The sequence below is a fragment of the Symphalangus syndactylus genome, chromosome 17 (assembly GCF_028878055.3).
Source record: "Symphalangus syndactylus isolate Jambi chromosome 17, NHGRI_mSymSyn1-v2.1_pri, whole genome shotgun sequence".
Taxonomy (NCBI): Eukaryota; Metazoa; Chordata; class Mammalia; order Primates; family Hylobatidae; genus Symphalangus; species Symphalangus syndactylus.
The window spans coordinates 99,573,905-99,580,421 of NC_072439.2; the positions used below are offsets into that span (position 1 = coordinate 99,573,905).

The window sequence follows — 6,517 nt, forward strand, 5'->3', positions numbered from 1 at the left end:
CCCGGGCGGGGGCTAAAGGGGATGCCGCGCCTGCGCAAAGCGGACCCGCGGTCAGTGGCGCTGGGTGGACACGGAGGCCCCGCGCTCCCCGACCGAGATAGGGCGGGCCCTATTTCGGGGAGGTGTTGAGCACCAACATTTTTTAAAGCCCCGTGGGTGGTTCTCCGGGATCTCCCAGACCGAGAGGGTCTGAACGTTCAGACCGCAGGGAATGGGGTGGGAGGGGCGGCGCTCGTCCGCGAAGGTGGGCGGGAGCGGTCCGGGGCCTCCGGCCTCTAGTGACCAGGAGTGACCCTCGGTCTCCCGCCTCCGAGGGGCGGGAGCGATCCTCACCCTGTCCCCAGCCTCTGGTTTCCGGCTAATTTTTAAATTTTTTGTAGAGGCGGGATCTTGCTCTGTTGCCCAGGTTGGTCTCGAACTCGTGGCCTCAAGCGATCCTCCCTCCTCGGCCTCCCCAAGTGCGGGGATTACGGACAGAGCCACTGCGCACGGCTGTGGTCAGCTTTGAAAGCTGGGCAGATCCCTTTGGCTTATATGCCTTTCTGATTTTGCTTCTGGTTCAGATAGTATTTTAATATTTCTAGTGTGTCTTTTTGTAAGATATCTGAAATCTTTTTGTGGAATGAAGTGGCATGAAAAATAAACCAATAATCATTAGTAATTATGTTTCCTGTCTTTTCACTTTATTAAAATCTTCATCTTGTGCATAATGCTTAACAGTTTTGAGTTATTTTAGTAAATTTGCAAGGGTTCAGTCCCATTTTGTTGATATTTGGGTTGTTTCCCATTTTTGCTCTTAATAAATAACACCGTACAGAACATATCTGTGACCATCACTTTATCTTTAGGATTATTTTCTTAGATGTATGCCCCAGACGTGGCCTTTATTGGCTTGCAGGGAGTGAACATAGTACCTCCTAGACTTTTTAAGTTACGCAGTTTTAGTCCTGGGTTAGTTATCTAATTGTTTGGTTTGAGACAGAATTTCGCTTGTTGCCCAGGCTGGAGTGCAATGGCGCGATCTCTGCTCACTGCAACTTCTGCCTCCAGGGTTCAAGAGATTCTCCCGCGGAGCTTACAGTGAGCGGAGATCGCGCCACTGCACTCCAGCCTGGGCAACAGAGCAAGACTATATTGCTTTAATTTATTCTGCCGGCTATCTGGAGAAATGCAACCTCATCAGCAGAAATTATTTCCACCCTGCCGCTTTTTAAATGTTATTTCCTATAGCCAGGTACTGAGCCCTTCAATTGAGGTCTAAACCCTCCACCCTCTCCCTCCGGGATTGCCAAGCCTGTGGTTTCAGTTCCATGCTCCCAGGTAGATTATGTCAACTCAGTCAATCCGCTTATGAAATACTTTTTGTGGTTTTTTCTTGAGTTTTTTTAATATGTTTTTCTTTCATGGAGGTGACACCCTCTTTGAGTTGTGGGAGCCTTCCTCCTTCAGTCTGCATGTACTGAATGAAGCGTTTGCTGTACAGCCTCTCAGCCGCAGCAGCCCACAGTGAGGTGCAGGTGCTCACGCCATCGCCCCAGAGAGCTCCTCCATTCGCCCCTCCACCCACAGCCCCTCGAAACCACCGTCCTGCTCCCCGACACGGTAGCACTGTCTTCAAGATGTCATGTAGCCGCATCCTTCGGCCTGTGCCCACCAAAACTAGCTTCCTTCACCGGGCATGCCTGGGAGACCTGAGGCATTTGGGTGCATCTTTCCACTGCTGGTCGGTGCCCCTTACGTGGAAGCATCCGCGTTGGTTCACGCCTTCTCCTGCCGATGGACATTTTGTGTTCTTCCAGTTATTGGCAATGAGGAATGAGGCCTAAACACTTGTGTGCAGGTTTGTGTGTGCACGTTTTTTTCTCTTGGGGGACATTTCAGGACGGGGTTGCTGGATGACGTGGTAAGGATGTGCTTAACTTCATAAGAAACTCCCGGACCACTTTCCAGCATGGCGGGACCCCTCCCATTCCCACTGCAGCTTCTGCATCATCACTAGAACCTGGGTTGACCCATGGTTTTTGTGTTTTTAGCCATTTTAATAGATTTGCAGAGGTACTGTTGACTGGAATTTCTCCAGCATCTCTATGTTGAGCCTCTTTCTCGGGCAATACGCCCTCCTTATACCTTCTTTGATGAGGCCTCCATTCAAATATTTGCTCTCTCTTTAATACTGGGGTTTTTACTTTCCTATAGTTAAGTTTTCATGGTTCTTCATATATTCTGCGTGCCAGTACGTTCTGAGATGTGATTCACAAATATTTTTTTCTAGACCATAGTTTGTGTTTCATTCTCTTTAGATTTTTATATTGCTTTATAGAATTGCAATTTTAAATTTATGACTAAATTTAATTTGTCAATCTTTTATGAATCATGCTTTTGGTGTCATGTCTAAGAACTTTTCATCTAACCCCAGGCCATACAAATTTTCCCGTGTTTTTACCTAAGGGTTTGATAGCATTATGTTCTCCATTTAGGCCTTTAATAAATGTTGAGTAACATTTTGTGCCAGCCATAGCCATACCTTTCTCCATCTCTCACAGTATCGTGGGCATTTGCAGCTCCCAGTGCCCCGTGCTGTTCCCGTCTTCTTGGTCCACTCTTCCTGTGAGTTTCAGGGCACGTCTTAGTGCTGGCGCTGTCCTGATCCATCAAGGGGTCCCATGAGCTTGTCCGTGTGGGAAGGTTGGGACTGTGATGTTGATGGGATGCCCTGTGACTCAGGAAGAGGTGCTGATGGGGGATTCTATGTAGGAGAGAGAGGTGTTTGGTGTTCTGGATGGGGCAGACTTGAGAGGGGACAAACTTGAGAAATGCCACCAATGAGAAGCCCAGGCAGAGCAGGTCTCGGGGCCGCCCAGCCGTGCGGGAGCCAAACGTGGATGTGTCAGTGGCCATGCCAGGAGGTAAACCCTCAACCAAGGGCCTCTGGGTGTCCAAGGCCAAGTCTTGTTCAAGAGGTGCATTCAGCTGAGCCAACCATGGCAGAAATGCATAAGGGAGATCCCATGGTTCCTCTGTTTAAAACCCCTGCTAATCCCACCCAACTCAGAGAAGGAGCCAAGTCCTCACAGCAGCCTGCAACCCCCGCCTGACTCGGCCTCCTCTTGGCTCTGATTCTCTGTACCCTTCTATCCCTCTCTGTCTCTTCTCCCATCAGAGAGGAGATCTGGCACGTTTATCCTGGTGGATTCAAACCCATCTTTGCCACACAGATAGTCAACGGAATGAATAGGTATAATCTACAAAGAGTCCTTTTGAAAAAGAAAAAGGCAGGCTGGGCATGGTGGCTCATGCCTGTAATCCCAGCACTTTGGGAGGCTGAGGTGGGAGAATCACCTGAGGTCAGGAGTTTCAGACCAGCCTGGACAACATGGTGAAACCCCATCTCTAGTAAAAATATAAAAATTAGCTGGGCATGGTGGCGCGTGCCTGTAATCGCAGCCACTTGGGAGGCTGAGGCAGGAGAATCATTTGAACCCAGAAGGTGGAGGTTGCAGTGAGCTGAGATCGCGCCACCGCACTCCAGCCTGGGTGACAGAGTGAGACTCTGTCTCAAAAACATAATAATAGGAATAATAAAGGAAAAGTGCAAAAACTCAAACAACTTCACAGAAACTGGGCAAAAGAGCTGAACCGGCCCTCCACAGAAGAGGAAATGTGGAGGAATGGCTAATGAAAACAGGAAGAGGGGCTCAGCCTAACGGGGAGATATCACGTGACACCCATCAGACGGGCAAAAATCCCACCACCCAATCCATGCCGGTGTTGGGGAGAATGGAGAGAAGCAGGAACACCAGGCACTGCTAAGAACGGTTGTGAAGTATATTTCTGTTATGCTTGTATATGAAAGAGTGTGTGTTGTGGGTTATGAGGAAAATTACATTTCTTACCTGGGATGAAATTTTAAAACTTGAAAGCTACTGACCAGAAGAAACTTGCACTTGTGTACAAAAGAAACGCCCAAGAACGTTCCCAACAAAACACAGTCCTAAGGGCCCCAACCTGGCCAAACACTCATCCACAGGAAGATGAAGACATTTCCCATGTTCCCCTCAGACGACGGGAGATCACGCAGCAACGAAATGAACCATGTCAGTGTGGGTGGGTCTCAGGGAGAGAATGGAGGAAAAAACAGACACAGAGCAGATGCTCAGAGCCACGCAGTGTAGGGGCAGCCATGCAGGAGAATTTCCTCACATCAAAGTTCAAAACTACAGCCGAGGCAACAGAGCAACACCCTGCCTCAAAAAGAAAACAAAGTTCAAAAACTAAATGGCACATTTTTTAGGGATGTACACACACGGTGAAAGAAACGTACTATGAAGGAAAGTGTGGGAATAATAAAGGCTAAAGCAGGAAGTGATTCCCTCTGTAGGAGAAGGGAAGGGACCGGGACTCAGGCAGGGCCTCCAGGGAGCATCCAAAGTGATGTCTCTTCAGATTCTACTCCCTAAACTTGGTGGCGGTCCTCTGTGTCCAACGTGTCAATATTCTGTATACCTTAGCCATACTGTACAAATGCTTTATTTCTACTCAATATTTAGAAGACAGTTATAAACAAGATGCATTAAATAGCAAGGTAGCAGATGAACATCAGGAAGGAACATCCAGGAGGTTCCATCCACGGAACCTCACCATGGATACGCTTGTGATCAAGGGCCTGGTCTCCCCTCAAGACACGGTCACAGATCAGAGGCCACACCATCATAGCAGTGGAGCAGGCCAGCCGGGACAGGGTCCTTCTGTGGCACCTGCTGCATCACCAGGCTGTGTGAACAGACTCAATTGCCAGAACTCACAGAACAGCAGTATGAGCACCAAAACCTCACAGGAAAAATGGTAAGTTCTAAGTTTCTCCATTAACAGTAACTCTCAGATTAATCTCTGTCATCCATCGCTCCTCCAAGAGATAACTTTTTAGGTTGACGTGCCAGGCGCCATGTTGGAGGGTTGGTGGTAGCGGCTTGGGGAGGTGCTCGCTCTGTCGGTCTCACTCTCTCACACGCTTCCCCTGGCTCCCTTCATTCCCCCCCACCCCACTTGCCCTGCATGCTGGAGTGTGTGCGAGGGAGTGGGAGGACGTCGGGGGTGGGGGGAGGCATTCCGGTCCCCAAGAGACCCGCGGAGGGAGGCGGAGGCCGTGAGGGACTCCGGGAAGCCATGGACGTCGAGGGGCTCCAGGAGGCGCTGGAAGATTTTGAGAAGAGGGGGAAAAGGAAAGCCTGTCCTGTCCTGGATCAGTTTCTTTGTCATGTAGCCAAGACTGGAGAAACAGATTCAGTGGTCCCAATTTAAAGACTATTTTATTTTCAAACAGGAGAAAGTGATGGATGATTTCAGAACTTCAGCTCCTGAGGCAAGAGGTCCTCCCAACCCTAATGTCGAATATATTCCCTTTGATGAAATGAAGGAAAGAATATCGAAAATTGTCACTGGATTTAAGGTATCCCTTTTACTATTCAGTGACTAGGTGAATTGTTAACAGATCCAAGGAGAAACTATACAGGAACAGACAAACTTCTCAGAGGAGTCGAAAAGAATGTGATGGTTGTTAGCTGTGATTATCCTTCTTCAGAGAAAAACAATTCCAATAGTTTAAATTGAATGAATGGTGTTATGTTTCCTGGAAATGCACCAAGCTATACTGAGAGGTCTAATATAAATGGGCCTGGGACACCCAGGCCACTTAATCAATGAAAGGTTTGTCAGCCCCCAGCAGCTGGAGACCTGGCGGGGAGCTGATGTTCCAGTTTGAGGGCCATGCAGCTGGATAGCCGGTGGGAAGCTGAAGTTCCAGTTTCAGGGCCGTGAAGCTGGAGACCCGGTGGGGAGCTCATGTTCAATTCTGAGGGCCTCGTAACTGGAGACTTGAGGGTAGACAATGTTGCAGTTTGAGGGCCGCGCAGCTGGAGACCCGGGTGGGAACAGATGTTCCAGTTTGGGAGCGATGCAGCTGGAGGCACTGCGGGGAGCAGATGTTCCAGTTAGATGTTCCTCTCTGGGTCTCCAGGTGCATGGCCATCAAACTGGAATATCAGCTCTCCGGCCCTCAAACTGCAACTGGAATATCAGCTCAACATCAACTCCTCTCCAGGTCTACGGCTGCAAGACCCTCAAACCGGAAGATCGGTTCCTCCCCAGGTCTGCGGCTGTAAGACCCTCAAATAGGAAAATCAGTTCCTCGCCGGGACTGTGGCTGCAAGACCGTCAAACCAGAACATCAGTTCCTCCCCGGGTCCACGGCTGCAAGACCCTCAAACCAGAACATCAGCTCTTCCCCGGGTCTGCGGCTGCAAGAGCCTCAAACCGGAATATCAGCTCCTCCCCGAGTCCGCGGCTGCAAGAGCCTTGAACCGGAACATCAGCGCCTCCCTGAGTCCACGGCTGCGAGACCCTCAAACTGGAACATCAGCTCCTCCCCGGGTCCGTGGCTGTGAGAACCTCAAACCGGAACATCAGCTCCTCCCCGGGTCCGCGGCTGCGAGACCCTCAAACTGGAACATCAGCTCCTCCC

The 6,517-nt window shown here is 49.8% G+C and overlaps 1 pseudogene; it reads left to right on the forward strand.

Annotated features, from left to right (window-relative positions):
* The first annotated feature begins 21 nt into the window (after positions 1–21).
* Positions 22–5,745, forward strand: LOC134732867 (serine/threonine-protein phosphatase 4 regulatory subunit 2-like; annotated as a pseudogene).
* The last annotated feature ends 772 nt before the right edge of the window (positions 5,746–6,517 follow it).